Here is a 21,158-nt window from a genome sequence, read left to right as displayed (position 1 = left end):
GTGTCCAGCATTAACTTGGCAACCTTATGCAAGTCCCATACAGTGTTTGTTCAGTGTTGGGTACTTTGTTAATTTAAAAACAACAACAACAACATATTGACAGGACAGTCCTATGCATGCTTACTCAGAAGTTAGTTTGAACGGGACTTATTCCCAAGTAAATGTGTATAGGGTAGCAGTCTAAATATACAGAAATAGCATCAGCTGAAGCGATAATGTTATTAATGATTTATTGATAATATTTTGGACCACCCTTCACCCATTAATTCCTCAAGGTAATGTACAATAGAGATACAAGTATTAAAAGACATAAAATACAAAAACAAAACATTTTTTTTTAAAAAAACAAGGATTAGCAATAAAAACAGAGGGTGACTAACTACGAAAAGTTCAGCAGAATCATATCATCATTAAGGACACTAAGGAGGGTAGCCTAAACTCCCTGCAGAGGGAGTTCCACAACTAAATGCACAATCCTACGCAAGTTTAGACAGAAAAAAAGTTCTACAATTCCCAGCTGGGATACGCTGAGAATTGTGGGACCTCCCCATCCACCCCTATGTAAACATACATAGGATTGTGCCCTAATGGTAGTACAGCAGCATTTTCCAAGCTGGTGCCCTCCAGAGGTTTTGGATTATACCTCCCAGGATTCCTAACCCATTGGCCATGCTGGCTGGGGCTGATGGGAGTGGAAGCTCAAAACATTTGCAGGGCATCACATTAGGGAAGGCAGTACAGAGTAGTGGCAGCTTAAAGTGCAAGCAGCAGTGTGTGTGTGTGTGTGTGTGTGTGTGTGTGTGTGTGTGAGAGAGAGAGAGAGAGAGAGAGAGAGAGAGAGAGAGAGAGGCAGGCAGGCAGGCAGGCAGGGATCACATGAGCTAGTGGGTTCTGAAGGGGGAATGTATTTGCTGTCTAGGATCCAGACATAGAATTTATCGGCCTGACAATACTTCATTCTTCATGCCCAAATTAAATAAACAGCTTCCCCCTCCTCTCCCCTCTTGCCTGCGCTTCAACTTTCCCTTGAGGCTGTGAATGCGGGAGAAAGGAAGGAACAGAGGTCATCTCAGTATAGGAAAACCAGGATCAAGTAACCCTTTTAGCAGGGAGGTTTGGGCTGGGACCAGGCGCTGTGAAGGGAAAGTCCTGGGAGCATAAGTCCCCGTCCCCCCACTGAGGCTTTATTAAAGCTTGAATGATGTGAAGAAAAGTGAGCATGTAGCTCTTCTTTATCGTTAGCATAATCCAACAGCTGAATGAACTGAACATACGACTTAACGCAATTTAACGCCCTCTTGTGTTCATATGCTCAGAACGATCCACAAGCCGTTTTAAAAGGACATGTCCCCACCCCGCCCCCTACCCCTGGTCCCAAAGAAATGCCTCCTGAGCGGTGTGGTGATTCACATCCAAATTACTGATTGTGAAAGAAGTCCAAGTTAAGAACTTTGAAATCAGTGGTGTGGATTAGCATGGTGCGGTGAGAATGCTGCCATGAATATGTAATTTTCTAAGAACTCTCCAACATGTATAACTTGGCTTACCTGGAGAATGAGCTTGGGTATGTGAGTCAAAACACATAGGCATTAGCCAAACTTTTGAGGTATGGAGATCTCAGGGTTGGTATATATGCGAAAGATGTCCTAGCTGTATTTGTGGGGAGATCTGTGATTGAGGCATTCTTCTCTGGTAGGCCAGAGAGCTAAGCAAGTATAGGGTGAAGGGTCAGTGTTTAAGTTTAGTGCGGTTAGCAAATAAAGCTTGGTTTGATTCTAGAAACCCAGGTTCATGTCCACCTCAGCCATGGACTCATTATATTGCCTTATGCAAGTCAATTCTACAGTAACATTGGCTTTCCCAAATGATGTTGTCAGGATGAACACGATGAAGACTCCAAGCATCTTGCAAGCTAGAAGTACTTTATGAAGAGTAAATATTGGTAGGGCTCCATCTAGATAGAGTTCTGTTACTGGGACTCTGGATCTCTGTGGGTGAGATGTTGAGTCAGCCAACATTCATACTTTCAACTTCGCCTCCCACTCGGAGGACCCAGTGAGAATGGTCAAAGTTGGCCATGGCTACGTAGAGTTGGACAGTGGATGTTCAAATGTGTTGATGCCCACCAGGCTCCCGCTTCTCAAGCTGGAGGAAGGTAGGAAAGGACGCTGGAAGGAGACAGCTGCTGCCCCAATAATACTAATTCAGGTGTTCTCAATCCCCTTGAGGGTGGGTGGCCGAGAGAACCAGGGATTGATTTCCTTTCCATCCAGTCGCAGAAGGATGCAGCTTCAGCATGACAGACCCTCCTCTTGACATAACCTTGGAGCTTGAGAGGAAAGGCACTCAGATTCTGTGTTGGGGGAGAGAATGGCCATGTCTACCCATGAACTATTAGATTGTAAGCCTATGCGGCAGGGTCTTGCTATTTACTGTTTTACTCTGTACAGCACCATGTACACTGATGGTGCTATATAAATAAATAATAATAATAATAATAATGAAGGGATGGGATTCTTTGATGTCTAATTTGGGGTGGGGGAAGAGAAGGGAATGAACTGTGAGTGGTAGCATTTTGTGTGGGTATGGCAAGAGCAATATACACCTTCATTTTCCTGTGCTTGGCTTCCAAACGTTTATTGCTGAGGTGCTGTGAAACTACTTTGGTGTCCCTGTGAGGCTTCCATCTCAGGCAGTTGCCAGCAAGGGTCAAAACGGTGCTGGGACTACGAGTTAGGCCCTTCACACTCTTGAGTGCCATTGAGCTCATGGCCTGCTTGTGGGCTTCCCACAAACATCTAGTTGGGAAACAAGATACTGGGCTATGTAGGCCTTTGGTCTGATCCAGCATGGCTCTTCTTATGTCCTTAGGAGGGTTTTTTTTAAACTCACTCTTTTCTGATGAGGCATAAAATGAAGTTTTTTAAAAACAATTCCATTAGCACACCCATACCTAGATATACCCTGGTCATATGTCTTCTGTTTGCGGTAATGTTCCCACAGCATCATCAGCAAACCAGTGGTTTAAAGAAAAGAGGGGCTATGCCTTCTGCCACAGAAAAAGGAGCCAGTCTCTTTGAGCCAACATGGTTCTTACCTCCCGGCCCTACCGTTACTTTTTGCACTTGAGAGACATAAGCTAGCCAAGTATCTTGTTTCAGCTTCACCTAGAACAGCTTTCAGGATCCTCATTGCAGGCAACAGATCACACAACAGGTGGGCCTTGATGTGGGTGTGCATCGCCATCGATGCTAAAAGATGCAACTGACTAATTCCGGCAGAAGGGGTTGGACTAAGCTGACCTCCAAATTCAATGAGACTATGAATTCAGTGGGACTGGCATGTGCATGGCGCTACAGAGGGGGACACAAATCTAGGTGTAAGTGCAATACACATGGAAGGATGTTTACTTACGTATATTCCTCTTGCTGGATTGGGATCAGGATAAAACTGGTGGGTAGTCTGGGCGTCCTTTCCCTCTCATTAAATATAGTGGCTTTCCAGCCTTCCCATTTACCATTGTAACTAGTGCTGGAATTTTGCACAGATTGAGCAAAATTCCAAAACACTTTAGCTGAATTGTAAGTGCTTCCACGTTTTCATTTTTTGACATGTGATTCTGAGGGATGCTTCTTTCAGACTCACTGAATGTAATCCTTTTACATTCCCTCCCCCCATTCTTAAATCAGCATCGTAATGAGAAAATGTTTAAGAAAAATACAAATTAGGATAATAGAAAGGTGGATGTTTGTGAATAAATTAGAGCTTGGAGAATTTACCTGAGAATTTCTCTCTCCTTCCCCTCCCCAATTGTTTCTCTTTTAATTATATTTGATTATGTCTGATCTGGCCACAGTGACAACATGCTTTAGTTATATCCTGTTTGGACTACTATAACATACTTCACATGAGGCTCCTTTTGAAAACTATTGGAAACTTCAGCTGGCCCAGAATGCTGCAACCAGACTGTTAACCAAGGCTGGTTACAGGGAGCATGTGACTCCCTTGTTACGACAGCTTCACCAGCTTTCTCTCTGTTTCTGCACAAATTCAAAGTGCTTGTTATGACCTATGAATTGGGACCAGGCTGTCTGAAAGGCCATCTTCTCCCATAGAGCCTGCCCAGGTTTTAAATCTCCTGGGAAGACCCTTCTCTAAGCTGTGCCACCATTGGAGGCATGCTTGGTGTGAATGTTAGAGAGGGCCTTTTCGGTAGCTGCTTCCAACCTCTGGAACTCCCTGCTGAGGGAGACTAGGTTTGCTCCCTGTTTGTTGTTCTTCTGCTGGCAGGCAAAGCTGTTTTTAATCTGTCAGGCCTTTTGGCATATAAACTGCCTGTTGCTGAAGGCCTTTTTAATTGGTTGAGTGCTATTTATTTCTTTAGTTGTTTTGTTTTGAATGGTGCTTTTACATTGTTTTTAGGATGGTTTAATTATGTTTTTTGTTTTAATCTTGGTCTTATTGTTAGCTATCTTGGGTGCTATTTTTTTTTGCTGGAAAAATGAGATATCAGTCAATCAATCAATCAATCAATCAATCAAGACAGGTTAGTGCACTAACAAGGCTTATTGACTGTCCAAAGCTTTTTAGAACAGCTTAAAATCCAACAGATGATAGGTGGAATAGTACGACAGCCAAGGGTTTGCTCTAAAAGCTAACAAAGTCTTCACTGTGGTGGCCATCTCTGGGAGGTGTGAGCCAGTAACTGTCCCAGAACTTGCTTTGCTTGTGGATTAGTATCAGATAGTGGCACCCAGTGGTGCAGTGAAGAAATACACTTTGAGTGTAAGAGTCCTCTTACAAAAGGTCAAAACAGATGTGCTGGGGGCATTCATGCTTGTTTATTCATAAACAAATATGAATAAATATTCAACCCTTTCACAAATGGGTGGGTTCTGATTTTTACAATAAAAGTAGGTTACACCTGGGTGAGGGGAACTGAATCCTCCCCCACCATACCTTGCTTCACTCTGTTGCGTGGAGTGCTTTTCTTTCCAACATGGCTCATAGAATCATAGATTAGTAGAGTTGGAAAAGGCCTATAAGGCCATCGAGTCCAAACCCCTGCTCAATGCAGGAATCCACCTTAAGAATATCTGACAGATGGTTGTCCAGCTGCTTCTTGAAGGCCTCTAGTGTGGGAGAGCCCACAACCTCCCTAGATAACTGGTCCCATCATCGTACTGCTCTAACAGTCTGGAAGTTTTTCCTGATGTCCAGCCTCACTTCAAGTGTTGGAGCTGGACTGGAAGAAAAATGCCTGAAGCCAATGGCAATTGTGTATGTGGAGGAGGAAGGAATAGTCAGCTTCCTTTACCCATGTGCCTCTTTTGGATGTTACATTAGACTCCCCTGCACTATATATGTGAGTGGTGCAGACATGTGAAGAATCAATCTGGCTCCCCCATCAGATCAAATTTGACCCCAAGATTCTCTCTAGTCAGTGTGACAGCTTTGTAGTGCAGGGATGAAGGATGTGTGGTTCCCCAGATGTTGGTGGACTGAAACTCCCAGCAGCCCTAGCCAGGATAGCCAATGGTGGTGGTGGTGGAGGGAATTGCAGTACAACACCTGGAGGGCTACATGTTCCCCGTCCCTCTTGTAGCACTTTAAAAGACGTGCTTAATATCAGCCTGTGCATGCTACTGTTGGATTATAGAGGCTGTTTCAAAACTCTGGTCTCATGGATTTATTCATGCATGCTGTTAATTAAACAACTTTCTATCAAAATTCCCAAGGTAATGCACATAAAATAATAATAATAATAATAATAATAATAATAATAATAATAATAATAATATCCTAATCCTACAACGAACCTGAAGGTCATCAGGCAAACATTAAACAGCTCGAGGTGTCAAGGCCTGGTGGCACTTTAGGGCTGCTCCATGTTACGTTTTGCACTCCCTGTTCTAAACTACATGTGCACAGTCTCTTTTTCAAATGATGCTCAGAAATTCAAAGCACATTCTAATCGGGCCATGGAAACCAGTGATGTAGTGGAGCTCACAGGGTCAAAAGCCCCAGGATGGTAATGTCCTCTATCACCTCCCTCAAGCTTCCCAGTTTGTTTGGAGTTTAGACTTTTGAACTGCAGTGTATTTTGGGATGGTTTGGTTTCAAATGGTTAATTAAGAACCAGCTTTGCCAAAGACCTACAAAAGGCACACGAGAGAGAGAGAGAGAGAGAGAGAGAGAGAGAGAGATCAACACAAGCTACCTGCATTTTTGGACACTCCTTGGGGGGAGTGGCTGTGGGGATTGTCACAAGGAGTGTCTGCACTTCAGAATTTACTGCTACACCACTGATGATAATGCTTGGGCTGCACGTACAAGCAAAAGCCACAATTACCCACAAGGGCTCCTCTGATGCGTATGCATGTTTATTTATATGCGGGCAATGAGATTGTACAAATTGAGACATATGACATATCCTTGACTCTTCTGTGCCATTCAATTGCTAGAGCTGTAATTCTGTGGCTTTGAAGGCTGGCAGAAAGGAGCCTGTCTTTGAACACATGGAGAATGGTCTTGATTACCAAGGAGCTGCCACCTCATGCCTCCGGGCTTAGGCAGCATGATGCCTTGGCAGTTCTAAGTCTCTGCTTGCAGGCATATCACTTGCTTTCTCTGGAGAACTTCATGGTTAGATGTGAAGTCACTCCAAGAGGAATAACATTTGGGGCAAGCTCTCTGGATTGCAAGCCAAATCTGCCCACCCCCATCCCAATCCAGCTTCCAGGTTTCCCAGATGGCCACACCTCCTTCCCTTGGCTCCACCCCTTTCCCCCAACCACCAATCGCTTGGTGTTGTCCTACTTTTTGTGCAGTTTTTCCCATTCAATGTTACTGGCAGCAAGAGCTTTAAGCTAGAATATGCTGGTATTTTTGATTTTGTGATCCTGACACTTTTGTCTTTGGCTCCGCCCAGCACTGGAATGTGGCCCCTGAAAGCTTCTCCAAAATGGAATTTGGCCCTCAGACTGAGAGAGGTTCTGCACTCCCAATGTAGCAGATGGACCGTCAGTATCAAAAGCAAGGCTGACATTAAGGATAGGCAGACTTCAAGCTTGCAAGGGCAACTTTGCTTTTTTCACTAGGATTCTGAGCTCCACCAACTGGATCCAGGTGTAAAACACTGGCTCAGGAAGGCAGACATGGAATGGAGGAACAAGGTGCTTCTGCTCAGCCTGGGAGTTTGTTTTCAGTACCAGAACTGGAGCTCTTGCACAAAGCCTTTCCCTCACAAATCGATTCCTGTTTCCCTCCCCCACCCACGTCAAGTTTTCTTGACTTATTTCAGCAGCCTCATCTAGGAGTGGGTTATTGTTGCTGTTGTCACTATTGCTAAACCACTGGGTATTGCTGATCTACTTGGAGATCTACCACTCTATCCCGATCCCTCTTCTGCCCACTCGTGCCTAAATTATATGTACTGGTCACAAACCATGTTTTAATCCATCCATTGGTTTATAAATGAGGGGGGTGGGTTTTCTTTTACCTTTGATAATGTTCTATCTCTTCTCTTTCCTTCCTGCAGCCTGAGGACCTTGAAGCATCCACATCTCACACCTTCAAAGTGAAGAGCTTTAAGAAAGTGAAACCATGTGGGATCTGTCGTCAGGCCATTACCCGGGAGGGTAGCACCTGCCGAGGTGAGTGGGGTGGTGGTAGGGTAGAGTGGTGCCAGCATGTCAAAGGCAACAGGTTTGCTGGGTGGGGGAAGGAGAGTTGATCAAGGTGAGGAACAAACTTTATAAATGCCCTGGTCTGAATTCATGCCACTCTTTTCAACCTTGGTCTTTCTTGGACAAATGGAGAAAGCAGTTCCAGGCTGGAACAAGGAAAATTAATGGTCTCCATTTCAGAATGAGAAAGGAATTCTGTCCAGCTGCCTCCCCCAACCTAGTGCCCTCCAGGTGTTTTGGGCTCCAACACCCATCAACTCCAGTTAGCATGGCCAAGGGTCAGGAATGTTGGGAGTTGTAGTCAAAACATCTGGAGGGTACCAGTTTGAGGAAGGCTGATGTGGAGGTTCTAGATGGTCGCCTTAGTGGATGATCTCCGCATGAGTATTGACAGGGGAAGTGTGTCCCTGCTGGTACTTTTGGACCTTTCAGCAGCTTTCGATACCATCGACCATGGTATCCTTCTGGAACGCCTGAGGGCTTTGGGAATCGGGGGCACTGTGCTCCAGTGGTTCCGGTCCTACCTCTCAGGTAGATTCCAGATGGTGATGCTTGGGGATAGTCGCTCCTCAAAAAAGGAGCTGTTGTATGGCGTACCACAAGGTGCCATCCTATCCCCAATGCTGTTTAACATCTACATGAAACCGCTGGGAGAGATCATCCGGAGGCATGGGGCGGGGTGCTATCAGTATGCTGATGACACCCAAATATATTTCTCTATGCCTTCAGTAACAGCATCAGCTAAGGATAGTGTGTCTCCTCTGAATGAATGCTTGGAGGCAGTAATGGGCTGGATGAGGAAAAACAAACTGAAGCTGAATCCAGACAAAACAGAGGTGCTTGCTGTCAAGGGCTCTGACCTAGGTTTGGAGGTGTGTCAGCCAGTTCTGGATGGGGCTACACTCCCCCTGAAAGACTGTGTTCGCAGTTTGGGGGTGCTCCTGGATCCGTCACTCCAAATGACAGCCCAGATAGATGCGACGGCCAGGAGTGCCTACTATCAGCTTCGGCTGATACGCCAGCTGCGCCCCTTCTTAGAGTCAGAAGACCTAAAGACAGTAGTGCACGCGCTGGTAACCTCAAGGCTTGACTTCTGCAATGCGCTCTACATAGGGCTACCATTGTACCTAGTTCGGAAACTTCAACTAGTTCAAAATATGGCAGCCAGGTTGGTCACCGGTACACCTAGGGATGACCACATTACACCAACATTAAAATCACTCCACTGGCTGCCAATTAGTTTCCGGGCAAAGTACAAAGTGTTGGTCATTACCTTTAAAGCCCTAAATGGTTTGGGTCCAGGTTACTTGCGGGATCGCCTTCTCCCATATAGTCCGCCCCGCACACTCAGGTCCTCTGGGGTGAACTTACTTCAGTCAGCTAAAACTAGGCTGACATCAGTTTCCCAGAGGACCTTTTCTTCTGTCGCCCCCAGATTGTGGAATGGCCTGCCGGAGGAGATTCGTAAAATTAACTCTATGTGTGATTTTAAGGCAGCTTTAAAGACTAGCCTTTTCCGGCAAGCCTATCCAGATCAATGTTAAATCATGAATTTTTAAGATGTATTGATTCCTGTTCTAATGTTGTTCCCCGCCTCGATCTAAAAGGAGAGGCGGGTAAGAAATACATTTATTATTATTATTATTATTATTAGATCAGGGGTGGCCTCCAGATATTTTGGCCTACAATTCCCATTATCACTCACTACTGTCTGTGCTGGCTAGAGCTTATAGCAGTTGTTTAGCCAAAAACATCTGGAGGACCACTAGTTGCCCAACCCTGTTCTAGAGCTCCAGTGGCTGGCTACAAATGACTATTCATTCCATTGTGTTTTATGCAATCATGTGGGTTCCATATCATGTCTGTCTCTAACATCTGGCCATTCAACAGAGCAGGAGTGGGTTGGATTTTTGTTTTTTTAACCATACACTCATACCTGTATGGGAAAGCAGGTGTATGCTAAAATTTATTAGATGGCTGGATGTTACAGGTGACCTGGGTGGTACTTTGAGCACATAGTGACTGTGATGTAAATCATTTGTTGCCACCTGGGTCATTATAAGTTTAGTGGAGAGCAGAGGTGGCACGATCCAGATAATGTCTTTACCCTAAGGCTTCCCGGACTTTCCAAGGCTAATTGTGCCTTCCAAAAGTATTTCAGTTATTGTAGTTTTGCAGTTGGCCACAGGATGTCAGACTTTGTACCTTCTAACTTTCACTCTGTAGTTGTCCTGGGCGAATGTTATGGAGTTGCTACCTGGTGCAGTTGATCATAACCACATCTGCACACAACTGGAGCAGGAAAGGTGCCAAAGGGAGTACACTGGTGACCTTCATAGGTCTTCCTTCAGTCTTCCCCCTCCTTGCCTGGAAGCTTTAGACCCGGTGTGAATATGTTGCACAGTTCACTTGTGCTAAGTGGCAAGTGACCTGAAAGGCGTGATCTGAAAACTGACAATATGAATGTGGGTAGACTTGGAAGTGATCCCTTAACATTTAGCAAAGGGCAGGTAGGTACAGTTCATGGTCTGGATGACCTCTCTCTCTCTCTCTCTCTCTCTCTCTCTCTCTCTCTCTCTCTCTCTCTCTCTCTCTGTGTGTGTGTGTGTGTGTGTGTGTGTGTTTAAGGTTCAGGAACTACTTAATTTGACATTTTCTCATGAGGCACCAGTCATGCAGGGAATTGAAATGCCTTATTAATTCCAAGTTTTATGTGTGCTTGCGAAAGAGATTGTGTGTGTGTGTGTGTGTGTGTGTGAGAGAGAGAGAGAGAGAGAGAGAGAGAGAGAGAATATGAATGAATGCCTGCCTGCCAAGGTGTTCTGCTCTACTGTGTTCTAAGGCAGAGGTACATCTTGGCCTGTGTTCCATTAACAATACCAAAAGCCCCTCTAGCTCTGGGTTGTAACCCTAGATTTCACAAACTCTTTAGCTCAAAATGAAAACTTGGCAGTGTCACCTTGCCTGCCAATCTGACCTAGCGAGGAAATCCTTTTGATCTCAAGGAATGACAAGCATTTTAGGGCTTCTGCTGTTGGGTTCGTACAGCTATTGTATGTTTGCATTAATGGCAAGACAGCTCAATGGTCCCCCTCCCTCAGTGAACCTGCCTTCTCACCACCATTATCACTAGCTGCTGTTGCTCCTTCTTCTCTTTCTCATCATTGCTACCACTTGCTTGCTTGATGGGCAGGGAGTGCACAAGTGGACAGTGGCATCTCATGCTCCTCATGATCACCACCACCGTTGTCTGGGCCAGAGCAAGCAGGTTGCAATGGTGCAGAGGAGGAGCAACTTCAGGGGGCTTTTGTCAGTGAGCTCCTGCTGAGGTGTAGGCCCTTGTCAGGTGCCCAGCTATGCCTACCCTTGATGACAGCCCTGCATGCAACATCCTGCTTTCGACTGAGATTTGCTGTTGTCTGTCTACCTGGTGAAATAGATGTACGTGTTTGTCACGTGTAATATAAAGATGGGACACATGCAGTTCCCACCATGGAAGTGTTGAAGTGATAGCCATGTAGGAAACTTCTGTGTGAATGGGCCCAAGCATGTAGAGTGAATCTGAGGTTAGATTGCAGCAGACCCTCATTTTGGATTGAGATTTGAAACCAAAGCACTGAACATTAAAGATCTGGCGGTGTTTTAAGGAAAGAGCTGGGATGTGAATTAGTCTACTGTGTTTCATCAACCATATCCATGTCTCCTTTAGCCACCCCTCTAAATAAACATCAGTATCCAGAGGATACTTTAATTATATTTGCTTAAGGTGTTGTTGCCGTTTCTGAAAAGCTAATGGAGTGAACACTTACAGCACCCCATTCTTCTTCTCCATCCCCGTCTCCCTTGTGAAATCTGCTGACAGTCCTGTTTTACTTTTAGCCTGAATCAGGATCATCTGTGCCTCCTGCAAAAAGATATTTCCAATAAAATGTATCCTCCTAGCCTCCTTGCATTTGCTGTATGTAGGCAAACACAGAAAACTCAAATGCACGACTCAGTTCATAATGGCAGACTGTGTTCCGTAGTGGAGGCACATTCTTTACTACCAAAGCCCTGCCTCTGACCCTACCAAACCCTGATCCATTGTTTTCACCTAATAAGACAAGGAGAGGTAAAGTAAGGCCTTTTTCTTCAGGACTGAGCTGGGAAGCTGGCAGTTTGGTTTAATTTAATGGTTTGGGAAAAAACGTGCAAGTGTGGATGCTGCCTGTTTGGGAGCAAACAGTTCCCTCCACTTCATTTTAGAAGGAAGATGCAGCCCCTCTTTGCCGCCTGTCCTTTCTAAAACCATAAGGAGAGCCCTCCGGTTCCGATCAAAGCTCCATCTGGTTCAGCATTCTGTTGCACAGTGGCCAACCAGTTGACCATGGGAAACAGGACATTAATGCAGCAGCACCGTCTCACTCATGTCCCTCAGCAACTGTTGTACATAGGTGTATTGCCTCTGACACTGGAGGCAGCATGTAGCCATGAGGACTAATAGCCATTGATAGCCTTCTCCTCTGTGAATTTGTCTAATCCTCTTTTAAAACTGTCCAAGTTTGTGACCATCACTACATCTTGTGGAAGTGAATTCCTTAATTCAACTATGTGCTGTGTGAACAAATGCTTCCTTTTATCTGTCCTGAATCTCCCACCGTTCAGTTTCATGGGATGACCCCATTGGATTCTGATATTGTGAAAGAAGGAGAAGGGGTTTTTGTGTGTGTGTGTGTGTGTGCAGTATGGACAAAGTGGATAGGGAGACATTTTTCTCCGTATCCACTTCCTCCATTCTGCACAAAATTTTGTATACCTTCTTACTTGCCTTTTCTCCTAAGCTAAACAGTCCCAGACTTTGTAACCTTTCCTCATAGGGGAGATGCACCAGCCCCTTGATCATTTTAGTTGCTCTTTTCTATAGCTCCCAGCTCTACAATATCTTTTTTGAGGTGCAGTGACTAGAACTGTACACAGTATTCCAACTGAGGTTGCACTATAGATTTGTATAAGGGCAGGATGACATTGGCAGTTTGATTTTTGATTCCTTTTCTTGTTATGCCCACATGAAATTTGCCTTTTTTTCACAGCACTTACACCCTGGTTGGACATTTCATCAAGCTATCTACCACAATCCCAATCCCACCACCAGCTCACTCTTCTTTCATCCTGCACATAGCACATAATGTCAGACATTAAGCAGGTAAAGAGTTGACTCATGGTCAAGGCACACATCCCTTTGGCCTTAGTAGATGAACCCACTATTTATTTATAGCCTGGGTTCAAAATGGTTCTTGTAATGTCAGATTAGATGCAAGTGGTTCATCATCACATAGGCTCCAACTTCCCATACTTCCTGAACCCTCCTGAGGTGGACTGAGTGATGACATGGAAAATCCTGGTTTGTGATTCATGATGAATCATTCACATAATTGGCTGACTAAGAGCACATTTTAGAACATAAGAGTTCTGTCGTATCAGACCAGAGGCCTATCTAGTCCTAGCAGGCATGAAGGTAATAATCTTCCACTCTTGTTCTTCAGCAATTGGTGTTCAGAACCATGCTGCCTCTGATCCTGGAGATAGTTTATATCCAACAAGACTAGTAGCTATCAATCATCTCATCCTTCATGAATATGCATAATCCCCTTTTTAAAGCCATCTTGTGGAACTGAGATGAGCAGAGAATGACAACAAGCACTCTCCAAAATAGACTCATCATGAGCACAATTGCCCATTAGTAATCTCTGTAGTTACCCATTAAAAATGACCAGAAATATGGGACAGTATGCAATGGTACTCCTACACAGAGTAGACCCATTGAAGAGAATGGGCCTAGTTTACATAGGACCATCATTGGATACTGCCCATTGAGTCATATCTTTGAACCACCCAATGTACAGACAAAGCTCAGCTTCCTCCTATTTTCCTGTATTGCATTGCTGTTTGTTGCTGCTGTGCTCCTGGCTAGATTCATCCGCCTGTCACTGGCAGAGGGATGGTGTCTGGCAAGGGAAGGTTTCTTCGGCATCAATAACATGGATTAGCAAAGTTGAGCAGAAGGTTACTGGAGGATGGGGAGGTCATTACCTCCCCATCTCTTTGCACGTGACTCAAATAACACACTTGTGCCGGAAGGAATGGGATGGACCACTGCAGACCCCAGCAGCTTGCGCTGTCAGTCTGACACAGCTGATATAGATCAGGTGGAAGTCGCTGGGCAGTGAGTTGCGTTCATATGTCCAGCCAAGTTCTTTTTATCGGACCTGGTCAGGTGCACAGTTCTGTTTCCGATGTCTCCGGCGAGGAGGAAATGCTTATTGAGACTTCAACAATGCCCGCTTCCTGTGTTCCCTGAGGCAGGAAACAACCCCAGAAGCAGAGACATGCCTAAAGGCTGATTAAGCCGCCAATCTCAGCTTGGAAATCTAGACTGATTCAGGGTCCTCTCTGCGCTGACGTGTCTCTTATTGCAAGGCAATTGCATGTCTAGTCCTGGTGTGGCATTGAGGGGAACAGCCCCGGCCTCTCTTGCATCTCAGCTGGAAGCTCAAAGGGAGTCACTTTAATGTTTTAGGGTTCTCTCTGTGCCGATGTCCATCTCCAATCTTCACTTCTTGTTCAGAAAGTCCAGATGAATTTCTGTGTTTTTGCTGTGTGTGTGTGTCTTGTACGTGTGTGTGTGTGTGTGTGTGTGCATATCTTTCTCTCTCTCGCTCTCTCTGTGCTTATTATCTAGCTCAGCCTTCCCCAGCCTGGTGCCCTCCAGATATTTTGGACCATAGCTCCCATCTTTCTTGACCACTGGGCATGGCAGCTGGGGCTGATGGGAGATTCAGTCTAAAACATCTTCAGGGCACCAGGTTGGGGAATGCTAGCCTTGCTTGTTATGCAAACAAACTTTTCAGTGCATGAATTAAAAATACTTGGGATATCATTAGTGGGTTCCCTACCATGAGTCTCATTTAATACTTTGGTGGGTGCTTCTATTTGTGCTCTTTTCTAAGCCTCAGCACCAGGGGACTTCATCTCCTGGAGACAAACCTTAAGCTTCTGAGAGTTCTACCATTCCAGAAAGGTGTTGGGGGGTGGCAGAGAGGGTAGAATGCTGTCTGAAGAGAGCAGAAGTTGGGAGAGAGAGAGGAGGGGAACTGTGGGGAGGACCCCATCTGGGTCCAGAAGCAGGTTGTTTGGGAGGAATTTCCAGAAGTAGGCTCCCAGAAGGAAAAGAGGGAATCTTCTGCTCTACCTTCTGATAACTCTCCAGAAACAGTCAACCTCAAAGCAACCTCAAACCATTCATGGAGAAGGGGGGGGGTGTCAGTGTGCTTTCACTTCCATTACCATAATGTGAAGAGAGTCCCTTCAGTCCTTCCATCACACCTGGACCTCTTCATTTTGAACCCTTACTCAAGTTAGCTTCAGAATTCATTCATTCATTGGATTGTTCAGAATTGGTGAACTTTTTTTGGTGCTACCTTGGCCTGGTTTGGATGTATGTTCTTGACTTATGAAGCTAGTAAAGATGAGTGTTGGGGCTCCACATTCCTCTCTTTCTCCTCCCCAGGTGCATCAATGTGAGCTTGTTTCAATTCAGTGTTCCCTATTTTGGACATAATGGGGATTTCTGGTTTAAAGTCAGGATCTTGTTCCTCGGCAAGGGATCTACCTCTGGTATGTTCTTGCTTCAGTAGGCACTGGGGTTCTATTGCTCATAGAACTGGAGAACTGGGATATAATTGCATGATTACTCAGTCCTATTCTTTGATCTGATCAGTTTAACCCAGATGGTTGTCCAACCTTCTGAATTAAACTGTTCCTAATGGCTCCTCCTCCTCCTCCTTCTAATGATTTTGTAGGATTCTCCCATCTTCTGTAAGCATTGTGGCCAACAGTTATCATAGTTAGGAGGTCTTTCACAATGTCTACTCTCAATCTGCTTGGCTTCAACTTCAGGGCTGGCCCTACCATTAGGCAGGGTGAAGCAACCACCTCAAGTGGCAGATGCTGGGGGAGCACCAGGGGCAGTTTCCTGAGAACATTCCTCCTCAGTGCCCCCACCTGCCCCTGGGCATTCACTTCTGTTGGAGGACAGAGCAGTGTGTACCATATAGTTTGTCCCGCACCCCCTAAACTAGTTTTCTATCCTCAGGATGCTATCTTGTTTCTAATGCTTAAGTTAGATTAGACTGTCAGTCTGCTTGGCTTCTGTACCTGGAAAGGAAGGTGTGTGTGTGTGTGTGTGTGTGTGTGTGTGCGTGCGCGCGATCTTGTCCTTTGCTTCAGGCAGCAAAATATTTTGGGCTGGCCCTGTGCAGCTTGTACTCATGGCTTGTGTTTTGAGTTTTCCTTTGGTGGCCATAGTGAACGATCGTTTCCCCACTTCTTTCTGGCAGCCAGTCAGATCTTTGAAAACTGTAATAGCAACTCCACCCCAGTCCCCCTTCCTCTGCACCAGACAGGCCAGTTTACTTTGGCTTCCTTCTCTCATCTTGCATTTTAGGTCCTGTAACTTTTGTGATCCTCTTTCAAGTTATTTTCATCACAATCCGTCAAATGTGCGGACCAAAAGGGCATGGTGGGTGCTTTAGCTGTGGCTCACCCTTCACACAATGGGTAATTGATGAGAATTCACTACCACAAGGTATAGTGATCACATGGTATAGTGGCTATGATGGCATTAAAAAGGACCAGCCTTACCCAGCTTGGTGCTTTCCAGGTGATTTGGACTTCAGCTTCTGTTTGCCCAAGCCAGGAATGCTGGGAGTTCAAGACATCTAGAGGCTACCTTGTTGGAGAAGGTTACCTTAGACAAATTAATGGAGATAGTGGTTATTAGCCACAAGGGTTAAATTGAATCTCTGGGGCTATTCACACAGCATGCTAACCCACACTCAGTGGTTCAGTGTGGGTTGTTTGTTGAACCATGGGTTAGTGTGTTGTCTGAATCCAGGCCATTTTCTGCAGGGTGACTTGTTCATCATGCAGTGTGGTTTGTTAACCACCCTGAACAACCCAACAACAAACCATGGTTTCTCATTTGAGAAAAATAAGCCACACTGCATGGTTAACAACCCACCTTGTGGAAAATGTCCTGGGTTCAGACAATCTTTGAACCCACGGTTCAGCAAACAACTCATGGGTCAACAATAACAAGCATTGTGTGAACCCAATTGTGTTTGGAGGCAAGATGCCACTGAATGCCAATTGTGTGCGGGGAGACAAGAGCATGTGAGAGTGTCACCTGGCTTGTAAGCTTCCTAGTAGCAACTGGTTGAATATCATTGGAAACAGGATGGTGGACTACTGTAGATGGATGGGTAGTCCGATCCAGTAGCACTTTTATTACATTCTTATGTTCATCCCAAATTATTAAATTGTAACCTTTCAAATGTATGCCCCCGTTCTTTATTGTGCACAGTGCAGTACTACCATTGCGCTGTTCACTCTCCCCCCTGCGTGAGAAATCACTTGAACTCACATTTTAGAAACAGGGAAACTGAGGCAGAAGGGTGGTGATTTTTGCCCTACCAAGGTGAGTGGGTGTCCACCGCTCAGTTTCCCATCATGGGGCAAATGCATAGAGGGACTCTGTTGACCTGAAAGGATGAGGGATAGTATGAAAGCATCATCTGTGGCATTTGGACTGAAATGATTCATGGACACATGCAAGCCATCAATTGATACTTGAGCCAGGAGTCAAGTGCAATTTCCCCCAACCTGGCATTCTCCAGATGTGTGGTATTATACAACTCCCTGGTTCAGGATTATTAGACTGGCCTTCCCCAGCCTGGTGCCAAATGGCCCTGCTGGCTGGGGATTATGGGAATTGTAGTCCAACACAATTGGAGGGCACCAGGTTGGGGAAGGTTGCTTTAGTGATTCTGGGGCAAAGCAGGGGTTGGAACCCAACTTTTCTAAACGTCCAAACCCTGCATTTTGCCTCCTTAATGACACTGGCTTCCTGTCTCTTGCCTGTTTAGGCGTCTTCTCATATGACCCTAAACAGTGTTTGTTGCTTCCTGGCCTGTTGGAAAACTAATAATGCTGGTTTTATTTGCAAACATTTCTCGGTCATTAGGTGCATTACAAGCAACTGGGCTGTATCAGAAACAAGAGCTTAATTTGGGTAAAATATTAACAAATGTAAGTGTTTCTGGAGAAGTTCTCAGATGCTTGTAATTCCAGAGTGCTTTTTTTCCTCCCAGGAGGCCATTACCGTCCATTTCCAGATAAGAACGGTAAAGCTTTCTGCAAACTCCAAACGCTATAGAAAAACAATACAATTTAAACAAGGATAAATGGGATTCAAGAGGAACGAGGCTGCTTTTCTTTGCAAGTCTTCTCCCCAAGCTTTAAAGACTCCGGCACCTCTGGGAATGTGGATAACCTCCTGGCAGTTATCCAAGCTATTTGGGTTCTCTGAACCTCTCATTGTGCTTCCATTTGAGTGGCTCTTGGGTAAATTGCACCAAGAGGAAGACAAGTGCTATAATATTGCAGCAGAAACAGAACGGTCCTTGACACTGTCTGCAGTGCTGTAACCAGCTGCTAAATAATAATAATAATAATAATAATAATAATAATAATAATAATTTACAATTTTTATATACCACTCAATTATCTAACAGAGTTTTCAGAATGGTGAACATACGTATAAACAGTAAAAGACAGAAGATTTAAAAAGCTAATTAAAATTGTTCAATTTAAATACAAAGGAACCAGAAAAAAAACAGTGTCTAGTCAGTTGAGGAAGGTTTCTCAAAACAGAGTTGTTTTCAGGAGGTGCCAGAAGCAGCCTAATGTTGGTGCCTGCTTGACCTCTAGGGGCAGAGAGTTCCACAGAGAAGGGAAAATGGAGTTTCTTCCCTGCCCTCCCATCCAACCCCCTCCCCCATCAAACTTCCAGGGTCTTGGAGAACGGGCCCAGGTTTTCATGCTGAGCAGAGACAAGCTTGTTGAGGTTCCCTAGATTCCACCTGAAAGGTCATTCCGATTCTTGACCATATAAAATCTTCACGTGTGAAAATTCATGCATATTTTCATGCACATTTCCCCAAATGTACACATCCATTTTGCACATTTTTTGAAATGCGCACATTTTTCTCCCCTTGATTAAACTACCTTTGTGCATGTGTCAGAAGTATGGATGCTTCCTTGCACATTTTTTTTTCAAATGTGCGTTTGTTTTGAACACCTTTTTTTGTCCAGCGAATCGTACTGTGAACTTGGAAATGTATGGGCCTTACCCCAGATTATGTTTGGGTAAATTCTGTGTAATATCCTGCTGCTTTCTTGGTGATGGTCCTGAGGAGTAACTGAGTTCCTGCTTGCTAACCTGAGAACTAATTAAACCTTAAGAATGTGAGCATAACTCTTTTATTGAGCCCTAGCCCAATTAAACTTATTTTTAGAACATGATCTTACTGAATTAGGATAGTTTACTATTGCACAAGCCACGTCTTGCTTGCAGTCTGGTTCCGCCAGCCTTGCCATGCAAAACTGCTGGTCCTGCAGGAACATTTAACAGCTGGATGCCCCATAAGCAGGCACATGATAGTGTGCTTAGCAAACCCACATCTGTCCCATCCCAAATGATGCAGTGTAAGTCTGGGTTTGCGGCACTGTTGTCCTTTGTCAGCAATAAGCTGGTGCACAGCAGCAGTGTCAGCAGAAGCTGCAGCACTGGCCTTGGGTGTGGCTGCTCCCACAATGCCAAGCGTTGCACCTTTGGAGATCCCGTGTGCTGGTTTGTGTCATCAGTTTGGTAGATTTGTGAATTGCCTTGGGTGACCTATTTCAGAAAGACTATGTATACGCGTGCGTGCCTGTCTATCTTTCTGTTTATCTCTTCATGAATATCCTTCCTGTTAGACAGTTTATTTCCAATTTTGAATGCCCATCACTAGTTCCTCAAATTAATTTGAGGGGCAGGAAACGAAAGGGAAAAAAAAAACATTGCAGGAAGGGGATGGTGAAGGGGAAGAAGTTCCAAATCTATTTCTGGGCCTAGTTTAGAGTGCTGGGTGATTTTTTTTTTAACCTTCGGTACCCTAAATAGCTTGTGATCTGGTTTCCTGATGGTCCAGCTTTCCCCATATGAACTTATCCAAGCTCTTGCTGAATGAAGTGAGTTAGGTAACCACTAAGGAGAGAGCCTTCTTGGTGGTGGCACCCCAGTTTTGGAACAACCTTCTGGATAGGTGTACTTAGAGCTATCCTAGTGATCTTTTTGGTGGCAGGTGAAGGCCTTATTGTTCATTCAAGCTTTTAAAATAATCTGGGCCTCCTAGGCTTAAAGTACTGTATATGTTTTAATTTTGGAGTTGTGAAGAGTTTTCTTATTTGTATTTTAGGTTGCTTTTGATTTTAGGGGTTTATCTTTATTTTATATCTAAGGGCGCGATCCTATGCATCTTTAGACAGAAAAAAAGTCCTGCAAATCCCAGAATGCTGCAGCCAGCATGGCTGACTGGAGTGACGTTTGGAGTTGTGGGGCTTTTTTCCTGTCTAAACATGTATAGGATTGCACTTAAATGGTTTTTATGTTTTATTTATGGTAAGCTGTCCAGTGAACTTCAAGTTATGGGGCAACATAGAAATGCTAAAGTACATAAAAATAAACAAATAAACATTAAAACAGATTATAAAAGATTCTTCATAAAAACCATCCAGCCTGGATTTAAAAGGAAAACAACAAGTCTCCTAACCTGTATTTGTCCATTTCAGCCTTTCACAACCTGGTATCTTCCAGATGTGTCAGAATGCAACTTCCATAATTCCCAGCCAGCATGGCCATTTGGCACCAGGTTAGGGAAGGCTGTTCTAATACTTCAGGATGGGTGGGGTGTGGGGTGTGTGGCGAGGGCAAAGATGGTGACACTCCTGTTAGAGAGCTGTGTTTCAGTTTTTCACCCATGGCTTCATAAATGATGATTAAGTGCCATGGCTACACACTTCTCCCTCTCCCCTCCCCTTCTCTGATTCCATCATGCACCATCTCCCACAAAGAGATCCTGCATTAAAACAGTTTCTGTTATGTCCAAACCAGGGAGTCCGGCTTCAGGATGATAAACCAGGGAGAGAGGTAGAGCAGGGATGGACGAGGGAGCAGTGTGTGGCCATAATGGTGCTCATCCACATCATGAGTAAACCTCTAAACATGGCCATAGTGTGTGTAGATTTTAGATACCTGTTCAGCCCTCTGCCCAGGTGCTAACTCACAATGAGCACCAGTTCTTATGGTTTATGATCTTTAAACTGGAATCGGGCAGGAGAGCCCTTCAGGTAGAAGATGCTTTCAAGTGCTTCCCCATTCTAGGAAAAGACAGAAAAGGCTGGGAAGAGGCGGGGTGTCTGCAAGACAGGCATGGCATCATGTGAATACCGTGCTGCAAAACCACACACCAGGCATGGCGAGAATGCGTTAAATCGCTGGTGTGATGTAGCTCTTAGTATTTGACACATATATACATAATAGTTTGAAAAGCT

General features: G+C 44.8%; 1 protein-coding gene across 1 annotated transcript in view; it reads left to right on the top strand.

Moving 5' to 3' along the window:
- Positions 1–21,158, top strand: part of TNS1 (tensin 1) — a 274,729-nt gene that overhangs the window by 628 nt on the left and 252,943 nt on the right. The window contains exon 2 of the mRNA XM_063116731.1: positions 7,541–7,655. The gene's annotated coding sequence lies outside the window, so the exon portion shown is untranslated. The remainder of the gene's footprint in view (positions 1–7,540; positions 7,656–21,158) is intronic.

Source organism: Elgaria multicarinata, chromosome 2, assembly GCF_023053635.1.
Source record: "Elgaria multicarinata webbii isolate HBS135686 ecotype San Diego chromosome 2, rElgMul1.1.pri, whole genome shotgun sequence".
Taxonomy (NCBI): Eukaryota; Metazoa; Chordata; class Lepidosauria; order Squamata; family Anguidae; genus Elgaria; species Elgaria multicarinata.
Note: the sequence above shows the minus strand (reverse complement) of the source record. Positions and strands in the feature narration are given on the sequence as shown.